The sequence below is a fragment of the Nomascus leucogenys genome, chromosome 3, assembly GCF_006542625.1.
Source record: "Nomascus leucogenys isolate Asia chromosome 3, Asia_NLE_v1, whole genome shotgun sequence".
NCBI classification, from domain to species: Eukaryota; Metazoa; Chordata; class Mammalia; order Primates; family Hylobatidae; genus Nomascus; species Nomascus leucogenys.
In genome coordinates this window covers 148,272,470-148,292,841 of record NC_044383.1, presented here as the reverse complement: position 1 = coordinate 148,292,841, position 20,372 = coordinate 148,272,470, and the positions used below count along the sequence as shown (strand labels likewise).

The following is a 20,372-nucleotide window of genomic DNA, read 5'->3' as shown; positions in this document are numbered from 1 at the left end:
GTGAAAAGGGTTTTTGCATACCGTCGAAGACTGTTATGTGCGAATTTAAAATGCAGATTAGCTCTATCATACACCCACTGTAACTATGTGTCTTGCTTGTCGGTCTTGTTGGTCTTGTTCTGAGCTGTGGGATACTCGGTTATGTTTTTTTTTTTTTTTTTTTTTTTTTAGACGGAGTCTTGCTCTGTTCCCCAGGCTGGAGTGCAGTGGCGCATCTCGGCTCACTGCAAGCTCCGCCACCAGGGTTCACGCCATTCTCCTGCCTCAGCCTCTCCGAGTAGCTGGGACTACAGGCGCCTGCCACCACGCCCGGCTAATTTTTTGTATTTTTAGTAGAGACGGGGTTTCACCGTGGTCTCGATCTCCTGACCTGTGATCCGCCCGCCTCGGCCTCCCAAAGTGCTGGGATTACAAGCGTGAGCCACCGCGCCCGGCCTCGGTTATGTTTTATCCCAGTTTCAGATCAGAAATAGTGCTCATCCTTGCTAGAAACTGCCCTTTGAAGCAAAGTTCAAGTCCTCAGGGAGGCAGCCAATCACCCTGGCTCCTCCTACCTTCGGTTAAGCAGAGAACAAGCCTTAGTATATGCAGATGTGAGCTTTGTTTTGCAGAGTAAATCCTGTTTGTTTGTGTTCTGGGCTTTGTTTTTATTTTTTTATCTTGTTTTCTCTCTTGGAAAAGCTCAAGCCTCACACAGGTTATTTTCCCCTGGTACTTGATGGTCTACACAGTTTCATTTCGTCATGTCATACTTAGGGAATGACCAATGTTTCAATGTGCCTTAAAGGGCTAACCTAGGAATTATTAGCTGCGTGCCATTCATCAACAAGGTACACTTTGATAGACTTTTTACTGCTTCAGTCAACAGCTTCTGAAAATCTAATCCTCTGTGTTTTCCTCTGTCTCCAGGCCTCTCCAGGCCTGTTGTTATTCTCTTATGCAGCTTTTCTTTTTCTTCCATCTAGCTATCTTCTACCAGGCTATGGGCTGGACTTTTATTGCTTTGGACCAGAGGTCACAGCTCTGGTTTAATCCACAAACCTTCGGCCCTTTTCTTTTTTTTTTTTAAAGTGTGATCTCGGCTCACTGCAACCTCCACCTCCTGGGTTCAGACGATTCTCCTGCCTCAGCCTCCTGAGTAGCTGGGACTACAGGCATGCGCCACCAGGCCTGGCTAGTTTTTGTATTTTTAGTAGAGACGGGTTTTTACTATGTTGGCCAGGCTGGAGTTGAACTTCTGACCTCGTGATCTGCCTGCCTCGGCCTCCCAAAGTGCTGGGATTACAGGCATGACCCACCGCATCTGGCCACCTTTGGTTCATTTTTAAGCTTTTGACTGTTTTCTGATTTTTTTTTTTTTTTTTTTTTGCTTCTAATGATACCAAGTATTTTGTAGTAGTTTTTTTTTTTCCTTAGCCTTGTGGAGGTTCTGCATTACAGTTCTTATAACTAATTTCTATTTAATTATTTTTACCTTGACTCCGATAGTTTGTCATCTACATTTTATTTCTTGAACAGAATGTTAAAATAAATTAAAAGGCTGGGTGCAGTGGCTCATGCCTATAATCCCTACACTTTGGGAGGCCAAGGCAGGCGGATCACTTGAGCCTCAGAAATTTTGGCCAACCTAGGCAACATAATAGTGAAACCCCAGCTTTACAAGAAATATAAAAATTAGCTGGGTGTGGTTTTGCACCTGTAGTCCGAGGCTGAGCGGTGGGAGGATCACCTGAGCCTGGGAGCTCAGAGCTGCAGTGGGCCGTGATTGCACCATTGCACTCCAGCCTGGGCAGTGGAGTGAGACCCTGTCTCCAAGAAATGATAATACATTAACAATTTAAAAATAAATAGTGAATCACATGTTTTACAGCTTAGCAATTTAACCGATGACATCTCATTCATTTGACAACCTTGTGGAGAAGAGTCATTCATTTATTTATTCCACAGATTTTGTTTTAAGCATTACTACATGCCAGACATTATACTGGATCCTAAAAATACGAAGTGAACAAAATTGGCCAAAATCTCTGACTCGTGGGGCTGCATTTAATTAAGGAAGGAAGAGAAGACACAGTCGTTAAATAGTGTATTGGCCGTTAAGTGCTAAGGAGAAATGCAAGGCAGAATGGGAAATTGGAATCCTGGGAGGGATTCGAGGAGATGGAGCCAATTTCTGATTTTAGATGAGGCCACGCCTCACTGGGCAGGTGGGTTTGGATCAAGCCCGGCCTCTCTGAGGGAGTGAGCAATGTGGCCAGCCTGGGCCCAGCATTTCAGGCGGAGGAAAGAAGTACAGAGGCCCTTCAGGCTCAGGGGAGGTTGGGTGGGAGGACCGGGCAGCAGGGAGACACCTGAGTCTGGAGTGAGCTGAACCCAGGGGACAGGAGCTGGAGATGAGGTCAGAGAGCACCTGGGAAGAGGTTATTGTTCCTCTTTTACAGAGAGAACAAATACACACACACAGACAGTCGGAGTGGTCTTGGTGGAGGGAGTTCCTGAGGGTCACAGAGCTAGAAAGGGGCAGAGCTAGGACTAAGCAGGACTAACTGGCACTTGGAGCCCAGGCGTGGGCTGGGGCCTCCCACTCAGGTGTCATCCTTGCTCGAAGTAGTTGACATTTTATTTCTCACTTTGCTCATCTTCCTGTCTTTGGAGAGTAGGAAAGCATATTTGTTTCTGGAATTCTCTGAGGAAAGGCTAGTCACTTACATTTTAACCTCCATTTTGAAGAATCGGTGATATTTCACATGGAAAAGGCAGGGGCCAGTATACATCACATAGTTTTGACTTCAGTATTATAACCTTGCGAGAGTTTGGAACACAGTAATTCTTTTTAGAGGACACAAAAACCTTCATAAAATGATTATACTGTCTGCTTAAAAGAGAAGTTGTTCTATTAAAAATTTGGAAAGCAGTTTTTGATGTAGTATCAAAAAGTGGATTGTTTTAGGTTGCAAACTTACCTCAAACTAGTTAGTCTTCCTAAGCTAGCCCTTTAAGTCACCCCAGTTCCATAGTTTAGGTGCTGGTAAATGACTTGTATGTAGCTAAGACAATGCATCAGTTGTTTTTGACTTTGTAAAGAATTCATATAAAAATGAAAATTGCTCAAGAGAAGAGAATTATTGATGAATATGCCCTAAAGTAAATTGCTCTTCTCCAAACCAAGGCCCATGCATTATATTTTATAGAATTCACAGACCGTTGTTACCATGACAGGTCACTCTCAGTCCTTGAACAATTTTCGCACCCAAGACTATTACCAAAATCAGAATTATCAACAGTCTGAAGTGATTCCAAGGACAATAAATAAATAAAATGACTCCTCCAAATGATAAGAATTCTCTTTCAATACAGAGACGTTTATTAAAAGTGCAATCCCAGATGCTTGTTGAATATTTATTGGATGTGGTCATCCTGAAGCAGGATGCCTTAGGTATATTATAGCATAAAATATGTTGATTAAAAATATCCAGGGTTACAATAGCTCCTACGCAGAGAATCAAATTTTAGAGCTAAAAGATTTTTAAATTCACTAATAATGTGATTTTAGTACTTTATAAGCATTTTTGTTTTTCATTTAATCCTCAGAAGAACCATAGGATATAGTGTTGTTAACCCCATTTTTTTTTTAACATCTGTGGTATAACGGGGGCACAGAAAAGTTAAGTAACTTCTCCAAGGTCACCAGCAAAGCCCGTATTCTGGATTTGCTTTGAAATATAGCCATTGTGCTTATTCACACTCACACTATCCTTACTCTTGCTTTTCATTATCCTTATAGTTTTGATCCTCATAGTTTTTTGTTTTTTAAACATAATTTCTAGAGATGGGGTGGTGCTATGTTGCCCAGGCTGGTCTTGAACTCCTAGCCTGAAGCAATCCTCCCACCTCAGCCTCCCGAAGTGCTGGGATTATAGGCATGAGCCACTATGCCCAGCCAAACTTCATAGATTTTTTGACCCCATAAACAAATCTGTTATAATAACCAATGGATTTTTTCTTTTTTCATTTTGAGACAGAGAGTACTCTGTCACCCAGGCTGGAATACAGTGGTGTGATCTCAGCTCACTGTAATCTCTGCCTCTGGGTTTAAGTGATTCTCATGCCTCAGCCTCCCAAGTAGCTGGGATTACAGGTGTGCGCCACCACACCCAGCTAATTTTTGTATTTTTAGTAGAGACGGAGTTTCACCATGTTTGCCAGGCTGGTCTCAAACTCCTGACATCAAGTGATCCACCCACTTCGGCCTCCCAAAGAGCTGGGATTATAGGTGTGAGCCACTGTACCTAGCCCAGTGGAGTTTTTCTTTCTTGGTTTCTTTTATACTATTTCTACTTTCCATCGCTTCCATTGAGACTTTCAGCTCATCACACCTAATATCTAAACAACAAGCCATGAACTCATCTCCTTGTCCTTGGTCTCCCTTGACTCCCACTCTCCTGTGAATTCCTACTGTCTCATCTGTAATTTCATCATCAACAGTCATTTCTAATTTGATGAATTCTAAATTGCTCCTCTGATCACTTTATAAGCACTCAACTTAGGTAACAGCAGAAATGGAGAGGAGGGAACACAGTTGAGCCATTGGGCTTTACAGCTTCTTGGATGTGACTGTATCAGGAAGGCATGAGCCATAACTCCAAGGTTTTGACGCTGGTAATAGAATCAACAGAAAATAGAAGAGGAAGGAAAATTTGAGGAGCAAGAGTTAATTGGGGTTATTTGCTGGAATGGTCAGGGTTGAAGGTAAATCATGTACATTTTTCAAGGCTCTATGGTCCACCTGAAATGCCTTCTTTTTTTTTTTTTTTTTTTTTTTGAGACGGAGTCTCGCTCTGTCACCCAGGCTGGAGTGCAGTGGCGCGATCTTGGCTCACTGCAAGCTCCGCCTCCCGGGTTCACACCATTCTCCTGCCTCAACCTCCCGAGTAGCTGGGACTACAGGCGTCTGTCACCACGCCTGGCTAATTTTTCGTATTTTTAGTAGAGACGGGGTTTCACCATGTTAGCCACGATGGTCTCTATCTCCTGACCTCATGATCTGCCCGCCTCGGCCTGCCAAAGTGCTGGGATTACAGGCGTGAGCCACCGGCCACTTTCTTTTTATTGTTGTTGTTTAGTCTGAAGTTATAACTGTGTAAACATTGATTTTTATTTTTTTATGTTTTGCTGATCAGATGATCTGACTCACAGTGTTATAGGACAGAGGACTATTGTGTAATAGGTGCAGTCTTTCTGGTTAGTGTTGGAAAGACTTTAGAGCATGGGAGAAAAACCCAGTGATGTTGTTAGGTGACTCACCTAATAGGTCTTGGAGTAAGGTGTTCACCTGCCCCATCATGGTTTCTGCTGCCCAGCAGCCAACATAGCAAACTCATTGGAATGGGTGACTTAAAACAAAACTTGCTCACTTTATTAGAAACAGTTTAACAAAGCAAACAAAAGCCAAATACTCTTTAATCTGCTTTATCATGATGATATAGACCGATAGCCACTGTTGTGTTTACTGTTGACTAGTATCATCAAAATCAAATTGTAAGGCTGGGTGCAGTGGCTCACGCCTCTAATCCCAGCACTTTGGGAGGCCAAGGTGGGCGAATCACTTAAGCTCATAAGTTCGAGACCAGCCTGGGCACCATGGCAAAACCCCATCTCTACAAAAAATACAAAAATTAGCTGGGCATGGTTGTCTGAGCCTGTAGTCCCAGCTACTTGGGAGGCTGAGTTTGGAGGATAGCTTGAGCCTAGGAGGCAGAGGTTGCAGTGAGCAGAAATTGCCCCACTGCACTCTAGCCTGGGTGATAGAGCCAGACCTTGTCTCAAAAAAAATAAAAAATAAAATAAAATTGTAATTGATCATACGAGTATTAATATTCTAGCACTAAATAATTCTTACTCAAAGAAAACTGTCAGGTTGAGGATAATAAGCATTAACTTGGGACTTCGAATAAAAAGTGAGTTACATCTTTATAAGTAATCTCACTAAATGTTTCTTAGTTTGATATTCCATTTCGTCAAACCTCCTGTGATTTGAAAACAATAATAGTCAAAATAAGATGTTAAATTAAAATTCTATTCATGCTTACTTGCCCCTAACATTTATGATCAATTTGCTTAGGTTTTCTTAATCTTTTATTAAGTAAGCTGTGATTTTTTAAAAATTTGAACCATATTATATTCTGTGCTTGAACCATATTCCTTAAACAGAAAGTATTTTGTTGACAAAACTATAAATATACACTATAAATACATATACATACATTATATATATGTATGTTATACACATACACACAGATATAATATGCTTATAATGTAAATATATGGAATTATTATATGGAGTTTGTGTGTGTATAGAATAGTAATATGTTTTTTCCAACAAACTGAGTTTTAACATCATGTGCCAAGAAGGGGTTATAATACATTTAAGCTCTGCTAGTTTTTCTTCTAAAGACCAAAGTGGATGTAATCATGAGGAATATATGTTTAAGTTTTCACAGTAGTTTGAATAAGCCATGGTGAAATATTTAAGGTTATCCAGAGGGAGAAAAGCACCCTTTAGTTTACAGACAATTAAATTTAAATGCAGCCATAACTTACAAGGATAAATTTGAACCATCCATCCTTTGCTTTACTAGCTAGAGTCTGCCCTCTCATGTTGGCAGTTCTTTACAAAGAAGAGAGGGTTTCATGTGCTTGCTTATAGTTTTGGAAAATGTGATGAGTTTAATGATGTATTTTTTATTTGTGAAATGAGTGTAGATAGAAATCAAAATAACAGAAGATGTGAGTGATAGTGACAATTCTGATCGAAATGACAGTGAGAATGCAAAAATGAAATCAATTTTCTATTTAAATTATTACAACAGCATTCATTGAGGCCATTTCTTAAATAGAGCTGGATATTGCAAACTGGAAAAAAATATTAATCATGGATTTGCCCTAGATTTTTCTGCGTTAGTCTAGCATGAATGTTTATATTTAAGCTGCAAATAGTAGTTTTCTAGGTATTCAGAAGTTAAGAACAATTTAGATTAAGGATGTTTAAAGCTCATTTGTAAAATGCTCATACCATTTGAGCTGTTTTAAAAAGATTTGCTTAGCGAAAGTCATTGGATCAGAATAATTTTGACACTCTTAATTTTTTTTTTTTAAACTAAGAGCCTTAGACATTTTCTTTCCATTTAAAAATTTGAATGACAAAACCGAGTAAGTAATTACTTGAAATAGTGAAGTAAATACCAAAAATTTGTGCCCAGGGAAGAAAATACACTAAATCTTAAGGAACATAGTGGCAATTGTAAGACAATACAGTCTCTCTCGCCCATCTTTGTTTGAACAGATTTTGTACATTCATTGGTTTGTAGTAATATTTGGCAAGAGGTTCAGAAGTAGTGATGTAGCAGCCAGTTGTAAATAGAGAATAAATTTCACAGGCTAAATGATTATGAGTGGCCAAGAGAATAGAAGCACTTGGGCAAGAGGGAACTGGGGGACAGAGAGGAGTTGGGAGGGGAGATCTGAGATGCTACAAACAAACAGCAAAAGAAAAATGTTTCCCTAAATTAATCTCAATGCTAAATTATGTCAAGTCACCATTTACAGTGCTTAGAGTTCATTATAAGTGCTACTGATTTTTAATGCAATTGGTTCTTATACTAAAAACATCAGCTAATAAAATGAAATTTATGTTAATTTTTTTAAACTAAAATAGTAGCCAGTGAAGTGTACCATAGTGTAGATGTCTTAGAAATGTCTGATTCTTCTTTGGAAGGTAAATGATCAGTGGCTTTCATTAACTGATTTGCAAATCCAAAAATGTGTTCTTCCACACTCAGCCATATTTAAAAATATATATATATTTTTGTAGAGATGAGGGTCTTGCTTTGTTGTCCAGGCTGGTCTCAAACTCCTGGTCTCAAGCAATCCTCCTGCCTTGGCCTTCCAAAGCATTGGGATTACAGGCATGAGCCATTGTGCTCAACCATCAGCCGTATTTTTTAACACGAGTGAATATATTTTGATATCTTCAATTATTTTATTCACAGAATGCAATTTGTGAATCATAAGTAAATCTAAATCATGAATAATTTTTACATTTCCTTCATATACGAAATTACAGCAAAAACAATGTAAAATCCTTTAAAACATAGGAACTCTTCTTCTTACCCAGGGAAGACAGTTTATTTCCTGAGTCCATTTGGTCATGGGTTAAGCATCAGATATATTAAAAATAAATGCATTTGGAATAAGGGCCATTTATTCAGTGGGAAATAGAATAAATGAGATGGGTTTGTTTCATGTGGGCCTCTTTATAATTCCATGGCCTCAGAAAGAATCAGTATTATATCAGTCGGAACTATATTTATGCATACACACACATGCAAAATCTCAGATATGTTAATATCAAAACTATTAATAATATATTATCACTTCATCTAAGCATCACCTAAGAATAGGGCCTCTTTCTCAAAGTGTTTGTGGCTGGGGCACCTCCTGGCCACACAAAGCCCAAAATAAACCTATCCAAGAGCCCTCATAGGCTAATCCTAGTAACTGGCCCAGAGCCCTGAATGCTCAATTGATTTGACACATTAGAGCTCAAGTTACCTTTGGAACATGGAAGGCAGCACAGAGCCTTAATTCACTGGCATCTGTACTCCAACACCATGCCTACTCTCGTGCTAGTTTAAGTTATTCCGTATTTTAAATGAGTCACTTCGTAAATACTGACCCTCTCTTATTGCCAGTAGGTTTTTGTTTGTTTTGTTTTTTGAGATGGAGTTTCGTTCTTGTTGCCCAGGCTGGAGTGCAATGGCGTGATCTCGGTACACTGCAACTTCCGCCTCCCGGGTTCAAGCGATTCTCCTGCCTCAGCCTCCCAAATAGCTGGGACTATAGGCATGCGTCACCACACCTGGCTAATTTTTATATTTTCCTAAAGTGCTAGGATTAAAGGCATGAGACCCCAGCCAGTAAGTTTTAAATGAGGCATAGCTGAAAGTCCATGCTATGAAGGCAGAATTTAAACATGAAGTAACATAAGTAACAATGGTGCTTCATGAAACTACTGTGTGTGTAGTATACACATACATGGCCAATTTAGTAATTTCTTTGTTGTGATGAAGTGTTGTGAATAATTCAAATTATGTAGCTATGTTTTCTAAGGTACTAAACTTATATGTCTATGTCTTGTGAGTTTAGAGTTAGAACGAAGCATGCTAAATGCAATGGTTACTATTAGAGGGCTGTTGGCTTTTCATTATTTAAATTTGCTGGCCGGGTACTGTGGCTCACTACTGCAATCTCCGCAGTTTGGGATCCCAAGGCAGGCAGATCACATGAGGTCAGGAGTTCGAGACCAGCCTGGCCAACATGGTAAAACCCTGTCTCTACTACAAATACAAAAATTAGCCGTACATGGTGGCACCCGCCTGTAATCCCAGCTAACTCAGGAGGCTGAGGCACGAGAATCACTTGAACCTGGGAGGCAGAGGTTGCAGTGAGCCGAGATTGCGCTACAGCACTCAAACCTGGGCAGCAGTTGAGATTCTGTCTCAAAAAATATTTAAATAAATATGCTAACCTACTGTTAAATAATTATAAATAATCAGCAATGAGGTAAATGTATGCATTTGTGTGTACATAAGTGTGGATGTCTGTGTGTGTATATACAACTACTTAATGTAAAGATAAGTGCTTATATTAATGTTACATTTTAATTTTCTATTATTTTGTTAATGAAAATTCTTGTAATTTTTATGTAGTAAGACTCTTAACTGATTAGCTTACCATGTGAGTGTTCCATAAGTGTGTTGTTTTTATCTTCTCAAACTAATGAATAGTCTGTTTCATGGAAAATGCATTATAAGCTCTTGACATATGAAAACAAGTTTTTAAAACAACTACTACACATTTTTCACAGTTGTGCATAAACTTAGTTCTATCACTTTTACTAATTGTATTCACTTATAGCATCCAGCTAAGTGAATTAATAAATAAATAGCTCTGTTTAAAATGACAATTGAGGAAAGAATAACTACTATACATTTTTTTCATGGTATACATAAATCTATTCATAAATACAGCTTCTACTAATAAAGTCTAAAACATTGTTGGTTAATATAATATATGAACTAAGGTGTAGACAATTTTTGAGATAACATAAGACCCAGTTTTTTGTCCATTTTAGTTTACCAGAATGATTACTTCATTCAGTTTTTTAAATTCAATGCCAAAATCACATTAAGAACATGTAGTAGGCATGGTGCTTGCCAGGCTCTTGAACTAAGATTAGTATAAGATTATTTTATCAAGGACGCAATGATCTAGTTCACAGGTTCTCAGGCTTTGCTGTGGGATGGAATAATTTTTAATTTAGGGAATTAAAAAAAAATATTGGCTGGGCGCTGTGGCTCATGCCTGTAATCCCAGCACTTTGGGAGGCCGAGGTGGGCAGATGACAAGGTCCGGAGATCGAGACCATCCTACTAAAATACAAAAAAAAAAAAAAAATAGCCGGGCATGGTGGCAGGCGCCTGTAGTCCCAGCTACTCCGGAGCCTGGGGCAAGAGAATGGCTTGAACCCGGGAGATGGACCTTGCAGTGAGCCGAGATTGCATCACTGCACTCCAGCCTGGGCGGCAGAGCGGGACTCCATAAAAAATAATAATAATAATAATAATAATGCCTGGGTTCTACCCCTGCCCTCCCCCACCCCACCCCAAGAGATTCTGATTTAACTGCTTTGGGATGCAGCTTGGACATCAAAGAGTTTTAAAGCTCCCCACAAGAGTCTAACATGCAGCAATTTGTATAAACTGCTGATGTAAGCCAGGAAGGTATCTGTATTCTTGAGAGCCTCTTTGGCATCCCCTCCATTCTTAACCTTGCCATTAAGGAGGAATTGCCTCCTGTTTTCACTGCATTTCCACTATAGGACATTCTCTTTTATCCATTTATTTACACTTCTGTCTCACTTGTTAGATAGTCACTGCCTTGCTTACTCCTCAAAGGCAAGTGTATATCTGAGCAATTTCTTTAACTACTATGCTCAGCAGAATTCCAGCTATATAGTAGGCATCAAATAAATGTCATTCACTGAATGCAAGTGAGGAATGTTTCAATAAGAAATGTTTTCTTTTTTTCTTTTCTTTTCTTTCTTTCTTTTTTCTTTTTTTTTTTTTTTCATGGTAGTGTCTCACTCTGTTGCCCAGGCTGGAGTGCAGTGGCGCCATCTCGGCTCACTGCAACCTCCACCTCCCGAGCTCAAGTGATTCTCATGCCATAGCCTCCTGAGTAGCTGGGATTATAGGCTGCACCACCACACTCAACTAATTTTTGTATTTTTAGTAGAGACGGTGTTTCACCATGTTGGCCAGGCTGGTCCTGAACTCCTGACCTCAAGTGATCTGCCCACCTCGGCCTCTCAAAGTGCTGGGATTAACGGCGTGAGCCACCGCACCTGGCCAGAAATGTTTTCAAATAATATAACCGAGTAGGGACACAGGAATCTAGCTAAGTCTGATTTAAGAGACTACTGTTCTGTCCAGTGGAAGTGGGTGGGACTTAATCTGCTTCATTGGATAGGTGTGCAGATGTGTATGGTGCCACATCTGGGGCCACAGCAAGGCACTCAGCAGAGGAGTTAGGGAGAAGGAGCTGGGAGTTCAAGGGTAGTGGGATAAGTGGACACCTGGCCAGATGGCAGATATTGAACTTTCATGCAAGATTACATTGAGTTGAGGGACCACACGTCAAAGATGAATTCAGTCATCAGCTGCGAAGGAAGGAAGGATCAGAGAAGGATCACAGAGAACATGCAGTGCAAAGAGGGACCTGGCGACTGGGAGGGAGGGCTGCCCTCAGGCACAGCAATCGCCCCATTAGTGCAAAGAAGCAGCTTACTGAGGTAAGAAACACCCTCCACTGCTAAGTTTCCGCAGGAACGAGTGGTACCAAACAGCTGCATTTTAATTGATACTTCAGGGCGTTCCTGGGACTCCGCTCATAGAGACCCTTTTTGACAGTCACATGCGGCCCTAGCCTATTAATAGTACCAGGTCAGTGGGTGCAGACTTAGCTCCTTTAGGAACTTTCTAGTACTTTTCAGGAAGAAAGAAGAACTCAGTCTTCTTTATCCCCTAGGGTCAAGGGCTCCCAGAGAGTTTATTTGTTTAATAACTCCATGAACAGAAAAGAGCAAAAGGCTGAAGACATAATTAGAGATGGGGGATAGGAAGAGAAAGCTGATACAAGTAAAAAAAAAATTTAAATAAAACCAGAATCTACAATGTACCCCATAACCAATTCATTTCAAAGACTGTTGCTTTTCTTAACATTGAAGTTAGAAATTAGTTTTACCAATACTTACCAATACTTTACCAATACTTATATTACCAATACTTATATCTACCAATACTTTCATACCCTTTCTTGATTATCAACTTAATATTTCTTCTGATTTTATGAGTATATTAATATGACTATATGGCTTTTTATTTCTATAACACTTACTAATATAATTTGAATTCTCCCAAACCATTAGAAGTAACAGTAAGTTGTCACCAGTTGCGGTGGCTCATGCCTGTAATCTCACCACTCTGGAAGGCTGAGGCAGGCGGATCACCTGAGGTCAGGAGTTCAATACCAGCCTGGCCAACATGGTGAAATCCCGTTTCTACTAAAAATACAAAAATTAGCCGGGTGTGGTAGTGCATGCCTGTAATCCCAGGTACTCAGGAGGCTGAAACAGGAGAATCACTTTAACCCGGGAGGTGGAGGTTGCAGTGAGCCGAGATTGCACCATTGCATTCCAGCCTGGGTGACAAGAGTGAAACTCCGTCTCAAAAAAAAAAAAAAAAAAAAAAGTAAAAATAGTTGTCAAAGGCCTCCTAAATAGGATATTCAATACCATGCTTTTTAATTTTAAATATAGGAGAGTCTCTAGTTGTCTAGAATAATTCCTCTTTTTTTTGTATATCACTCTTACAATTTTGCAATTTTAAACATCAATCTAATAAATGTCTGCAATATAATATGACAAATCAGAAATTCTATTAACCACTTATACTACATGAATAGATTTAATTAAAGAAAAATTATAGTTTCTGTCTAATTTTTGATGGTTTTAGTCATCAGGACTGAAAAGTTTTGTTTTTTCTTTTATAGAGATGGGTCTCACTCTGCTGCCCAGGCTGGTCTCATACTGCTGGGCTCAAGTGATCCTCCCATCTTGGCCTCCCAAGGTGCTGGGATTATAGGCATGAACCACCATGCCCGGCCAGAACTGAGAACTCTTGTTCTGTATATTCTCCTCCTGTGCAATAGTGGCATTTATCTTTTTGTGCTGTTTTCAAGGAAACTTGAGCCATCATAGCCAGACTTTTGCTTCTTAAAATCATCAAGTGGGGAGAAGAGGACAGAGAGAAAGACCATGTGGATATCTTCTGATTACATTAAAAGCTAGCCAGTTGTGTTGAGGGTTTCTGGAAGGAATGGATGCACTGAGCCTGTCATTTATCATACAGGGTGACTCAGTTTTTCTAACCTTTCCCCACAACTGCCCTACTTGACCTTATTATCTGTCTTTGAAAATAAATTGGTAGCATTAAGCTTAGCCTGAATTTGATTCAGTTTACTTTTTCAGAAAAAAAAAAGTCAATTTCAACAAGATGGAAAGTAAAAACTAACCAACCAAGAGGGTTTGAAAGAGAAGAAATTAGTCTTAAGAAATGTTTCCCTATTTTACTTACTATTTTCATATTTTATATTTTTTTTATCTACTGCAAAATTTATAATTAGTTTGGAGAATTATTATAAACACAATTGTTCTGCTTCCTGGTATTTTAGTTTTTAGGTTAATTTTCTTTTTCTTTTTTTTTTTGAGATGGAGTCTCACTGTGTCGCCCAGGCTAGAGTGCAGTGGTGCAGTCTTGGCTTACTGCAACCTCCACCTCCCAGATTCAAGAGATTCTCCTGCCTCAGCCTCCCGAGTAGCTGGGACTACAGGTGTGCACCACCACGCCCGGCTAATTTTTCGTATCTTTAGTAGAGATGGGGTTTCACCATGTTAGCCAGGCTGGTCTCGAGCTCCTGACCTCAAGTGATCCACCTGCCTCAGCCTCCCAAAGTGCTGGGATTACAAGCGTGAGCCACTGTGTCCAGCGAGGTTAATTTTCAAAAGAATGAGGACAGTTTTACTACCTGATGCCTAAAATTGTCAACATTTGCCTTGTCTCCCAATTCATAATTGCTCTTCCATCATCTAAGTCTGGTTTATGTCCAATTACCTTCTCCAGTGACTCCAGCCTTGAACTTTAACAGTCTAGTCATGAAAAGCTCTCACTGGGCTTCCCGCCCATGGTATGCCTTTTTCCCTCCTTCTTTCTCTGTCTCTTTCCTTCTCTCTCTCTCTCTCTCTCTCTCTCTCTTTCCTTCTCTCTCTTTCTTTCCCTCTTTCTTTCTTTTCTTTTCTTTCCTTTTCCCCTTCCCTCCCCTCCCCTCCCTTTTCTTTTCTCTTTTCTTTTCTTTTCTCTCTTCTCTTCTCTTCTCTTCTCTTCTCTTCTTTTCTTCAGAATCTCACTCTGTTGCCCAGGCTGGAGTGCAGTAGTGTTATCTCGGCTCACTGCAACCTCTGCCTCCTGGGTTCAAGTGACTCTCCTGCCTCACCCTCCAGAGTACCTGGGATTACACGCATCCACCACCACGCCTGGCTAGTTTTTGTATTTTTAGTAGAGGTGAGGTTTTACCATGTTGGCCAGGCTGGTCTAGAACTCCTCACCTCAAGTGATCTGCCTGCCTCGACCTCCCAAAGTGCTGGGATTATAGGCATGAGCTACCACTCCCAGCTGGAATGCCTTTTTCTGTCTCCTTGCCTTGGTCATGCTGCTTCCTCTGCCAAGGATATAATTTCCACCTTTCCTTTCAGGCTCTTGTTTCAATAACTGGTTCAGGTATAATTTTCCCTGACAAGCATTCTTCATCTTCAATGGTTAGTAAGCCAAGTAGCCCATGTCAGTGCTACTGTGGCTCTATATGAGAAACATATTTAAAAGTTTAGGATTTGTGCCAGCCCTAACAGACTGGAAATACCTCGAAGGCAAAGATTACGTCTGACCAACAGTTAGAACCGTTGTGCATAGCACTGTATGCTAGACTGATCTTTTATCACTATAATTGAATAATTGCAATGTTTTCCCATTTTTCAGGCAAAATAAGTAAATGGATAGTATATTCCAGATTTAAAGTTTTTATCCTATAATTGTTTTTAAACCTACCTTTGTTTGTTAATAAAGTGTAGCTAGGAATTAGCAAGCAAGCAGATAGCACACACGAATATCACAGTACAGCATAGAAGCAGCCAGTCATACTTAGATCAGTTGCTTACTGCTTTTGTGGATGTGCATGCTCATAATTTTGATTTTTATAATAACATTGTTGCCACTTTTGCATGACAAAATTAGTAACACCTATGACGGACACTAGGTATAACAATAACTGCAAAGAGCATTGTGACTCCCAGGTATTCTGATGCTTAAATAAGGCTGAGAACCTATTAATAATATAAGGGGAATTCTCCCTTGTTGTTACTTCAGTTATTGATTTAGCTGAAAATGTGAGTTGCATGCTGGTAATTGAGACTCGCATTAATTATTTCTAGAATATGCAGTTAGCAGTGCAACAGAAGCACCAAGCAATCTTCATGCTAAAATGTTTTCCCCCCTTTTGTGAGTAAAGGTATACTGTGTGCTAAATTCCATGTTTATGCTTGATTTCCACCCCTCCCATGACCATATTAGCAGATTCCCATCAAGAAAATCTTTCGTTGTAATAAGAAATGACACGAACCATTTTTAGTAAGGAGAAGCTGTAAGGAAAGTGATGATAGTAACATTTCATTCTTCCACTTTAATTTGTTACATATTGCTGTGCTAGATAGATTCTTCTAAGAATCCTAATCCATTTACACACTTCCTGTGATGTTTGGCTTATTGGCATGCAGTGAACACTTTTCATCAGCCTTTCTGTGCTATTTCGCTACCACAGCATAAATATAAGGTGTTGTGCTTCAAATAACTCTACATTGAAATGTGAGTTGTATTAGCTGAGGCTTATTTTCATGGAGACATCATCATTTTCAGTGTAATCTCCATTACTTTTAAATTATTAAAAATTAAAATCTCTTTATGTGAAGTGCAGTTTTCAGGAAGCAGCACTCACTAGAATTATGTCCTTTTTTCTATACAAAGCTGTAGATCAGGTACCATGGGAGGCTGGTTAGACTCAGGTGCAGGGATGCCAATTTGGGGTCTTAATACAAGAATGAGATGGTGGTCTTTAGAGTGGTCTGGGGTGAGTACTAGTCCCTTTACTCTCCCCATACCGTGGGCTTTATTAGTATGATCTCTTTAGTCGTATACATGTATTATTAATAGTCCATGAACAATACAGAGAACCTAAATGATGGCTTAGATTCTGATTTCCTATTCCCGTTTAATTATTTACATTTTCTACAGTTGCAGAATTTACATGTAAGACATTTAATGTCTAAATCACATGAAAACTGTGAGAAAGGAAAACACTGTAGACATTTTTGTATTCTGTACAGTTTTGCATACATATCTGTGTTCCTGTTTCACAGTTTTTCTAGCAGGTAAAATAAACTGCACTTTAAGGCAATATGGCACATGTATATCTAGAATGTCTATAAGTAGGCATAATTGCATTGCATGTTGCCATTTCAGTTTGTGCTAATGTATCTCAATAAGTGCTACAAACACAATTAGTAAGTAATACCAAAGAGTGGTAGCTTTCAGGCCTGATAAGAAAAAAAAAAGTAATATTAAATTAGGCAGACACAAAGAAAACATATAAAAGGGAACATAATTAAAATGTAAAATTACTGGGTTCTTTTCTATAGAAAAACTTTAAAGTCTCAATCATGAAAAAAATATTAGTGGAAAACAGTATGCTATTGGTCTTTATAAATGGTTGTTTCATTAAAATTTCCCTTATGAAACCTACTTTTCTTCCCAAATGTAGGAAAATTTTATTGTTCAGTGTGTGTGTGTGTGTGTGTATGTGCATATATATATATATATGTATGTATGTTTTGTTTTTTTATTTGTTTGTTTTTGAGAGTGAGTCTCACTCTATTGCCCAGGCTGGAGTGCAGTGGCACAATCTCAGCTCACTGCAACCTCTGCTTTCTGGGATCAAGCGAGTCTCCTGCCTCAGCCTCCGAAGTAGCTGGAATTACAGGCACACACCACCATACCCGGCTAATTTTTTGCATTTTTAGTAGAGACAGGGTTTCACTACTTTGGCCAGGCTGGTCTCGAACTCCTGACCTCAAGTGATCTGCTCGCCCAGCCTCCCAAAGTGCGGGGATTACAGGTGTGAGCCATCGTGCATGACCTTCAGTATAAATATGTTTTAAGGTGATATGAAAAAGTACTTTGCATTGAAAAGGGAACAGGCTGTTTCTCTATTATAAATAGGCACTGGAGAGCTCAGAGTTGGATGTCTTCACCCCCCTCCCCAGAGACCAGTCCCTGCTTCCTTGGTGCAGCTGGCCAGGGAGGCAACTAAAGAAGGGCCTCATGCTAAGAAAATACAGAGATTTGATCATGACCAGACTTACCTAGGAGTGTCTCCCTCTCACATGTGAGAAAGCACCTGCCATCATCATATGGAAAATGCATTCCAAATTCTGAACAAGTTCTGTGGCATGAATTCATTCCTCAGAAGGGCAAGTTCCAGTTTTTATTCAACCAACAGCATTTCAATTACAATTGCAAAAAGAAAAATACTCAACTTTATCTAACTGCCTTGGACCACTCTGGTTTTGAATTAAGTAAATAAAAACATCTATTTAGTGAAGATAGAGGTGTCGGGGTTGGGTGCCGACTGTTGTTTTGGCAGATTCCAAGCTGTAATGTTACATCGGAGAAAATGCTTTCTGTCAAGACACTCTTTGTTGAAGAAATCAAAGCCTTTCTGGGCTGACCTAAATCATTGTGTTCCTTCATTAGGCCCTTGCAGTACTGCCGTGGAGATTTGTTGCATGTGAAGTGAGCTCTCAGGCATAAAAGAATGACCTGCCAAATGGGAGTTGCCTATTTTCTTTTATATATTAACTAGTTGTATAATTCACCAGGAGGGATAGTTCATGCAAGCAGGAACAGCAGGGCCGTCCAGTCCTCTGCTAGCTTCCAGCAGGAGTGGGAATTGCCTTTCGAATTCAGAATAATTTAATGATTTACACCATTTTTATTAAAAATAAATAAACAGAACGATTTAATAAAACAACTAATGACTTTTTTATACAGCAGTGTCTGTGTAAAATACTGCTCTGGGGATAGCAAAGGTACATCCTTTGTAATGTAAGACATTTGCTATCTCAGTAACTTTTCTATCCCAGGATGGTATTTGACTATTGTCACTTTCAAACTAATTTATTTTTTAATGATTTGAGATGCATGGATGTGTACATAATGTTTCAGGAAAAATCTATGAATTATGCATGATTTACCTGAGAGACTGTTCTAAGATAGGCTTGTTTTTAAGATCAGCTAAATTTGGCATATCGACATTTTTTCAAATCCCCTTTTTGTTGAGCCTTTTCATTTAAATATTCAGGGAATATGGCAACGTAAAATACACAAATTTGGTCATATATACTGGATTGCCTATAAGAAATGTTCTTATAGTAAAATCTTAACCAGAATGTATAGAATGGGCTGTCTGTGCCAAACCAAATGAAAGGGTCCCTAATGGATAGCAGGTTGGAAAGGAACAAGTCAGTGATGGTAGTAAATGTTTTAAAATTGTGTTTTAAAATTTTGAGGCAAACTCGGGGTTTAATGGAGATGTTTGTACAAATACCCACTTAAAAAATAGAAGGGCCATGACATTAAAGCTGCTGGGTTAAATTTCATTTGTTATCGGCCACAACAATGATATCTGCAAAGCATCACGAATATTTGAAGTTTAACGACTTGTCATTGAGGTCAGTGGTGTTTCCTCATTCTTAGATTCTTAGTTTTTTTAATAATGGATTTGTGGTCATGAGAAGATCTGAGCATTCTCACTTGAATAGCCAAATATCTCTACGAAGTCTTCTCTGCCTCTTTTTGTAAAGAAACTTTAGCTTCCTTTTCGATTTTTGTTTTTTGTTTGTTTGAGACAGGGTCTTGCTCTGTCACCCAGGCTGGAGTGGAGTGGTGCAATCACGGCTCACTGCAGCCTCAACCTCCCAGGCTTATATAGCTTCTGTCTTATTTATAGTATTAGATAGAGGCTTCTGAGATTCTGCTGGGTAAAAATGCTTAGGCTTGAAAGTCCATAAAGAGTCTGAGAGGCCTTAAAAAGAGCCCCTAACCCTGGGGCCTCATGGCTTACAAACACTCTGGGTCTTTAGAGAGATGGCAGGTGACTGACATTGTTTGCTTTATGTGGGATGCTTCTCAGAAAATGAAATGGCAGATACTGTTGCTTTCTTAAACCCTGAGGACTTTTAGTGTGTCAGAAATTGACTCTAAGTTCCATGTAATGTTAGTCATCACAGTTTAGGATAATGGGACACTACAGCGTTTTCATTTGCTTAGAATGCAGACCATGTTATGTCATTTGACAAATGAGATAAATAAGGCTTAGAAAGATAACGCGACATAAGCAAGTGATATGGTTTGGCTCTGTGTCCCCACCCAAATCTCATCTTGATTTGTACTCCCGTAATTCCCATGTGTTGTGGGAGGGACCTGGTGGGAGATAATTTGAATCATGGGGGCAGTTTCCCCCATACTGTTCTCACAGTAGTGAATAAGTCTCAGGAGATCTAATGGGTTTATCAGGGATTTCCGCTTTTGCATCTTCCTCATTTTCTCTTGCCGCTGCCATGTAAGAAGTGCCTTTTGCCTCCTGCCATGATTCTGAGGCCTCCCCAGCCACGTGGAACCGTTAAGTCCAGTTAAACCTCTTTCTTTTGTAAATTGCCCAGTCTCCGTTGTATCTTTATCAGCAGCATGAAAATTGACTAATATAGCAAGTCTCATACTTTCTTAATCATAGAGTTTAGGCTGCAGTCCTTCATCCTGCCTGGGACTCTGCCCAAGCCTTTTCTGTTCTACTTTGTTAAGTATTCAGTAATTTAACTAACATTTATTCAGTAATCCATCCAGTATTGACCGAGCCCCTACAGCATGTCGGATCTGTGCTGAATGCTGAGGATAATCCTCTGAATAAAGTAGATAGAGGTGGTCCTTGTCTTGTTGAAGCTCACACTCTAACAGGGGAGATGGATATAGATCAAATGATCACTCAAATAATATAATTAAAAATAAGTCTTTTAGAGGAAAAGTAGAGTATAG

The 20,372-nt window shown here is 39.5% G+C and overlaps 1 protein-coding gene and 1 pseudogene across 1 annotated transcript in view; one reads left to right on the top strand and one right to left on the bottom strand.

Moving 5' to 3' along the window:
• Window positions 1–4,489, bottom strand: part of LOC115832164 — a 47,477-nt pseudogene extending 42,988 nt beyond the window's left edge.
• The window catches only part of PRKN (parkin RBR E3 ubiquitin protein ligase), a 1,393,859-nt gene that overhangs the window by 201,821 nt on the left and 1,171,666 nt on the right, over window positions 1–20,372 (top strand). The window lies entirely within an intron of this gene.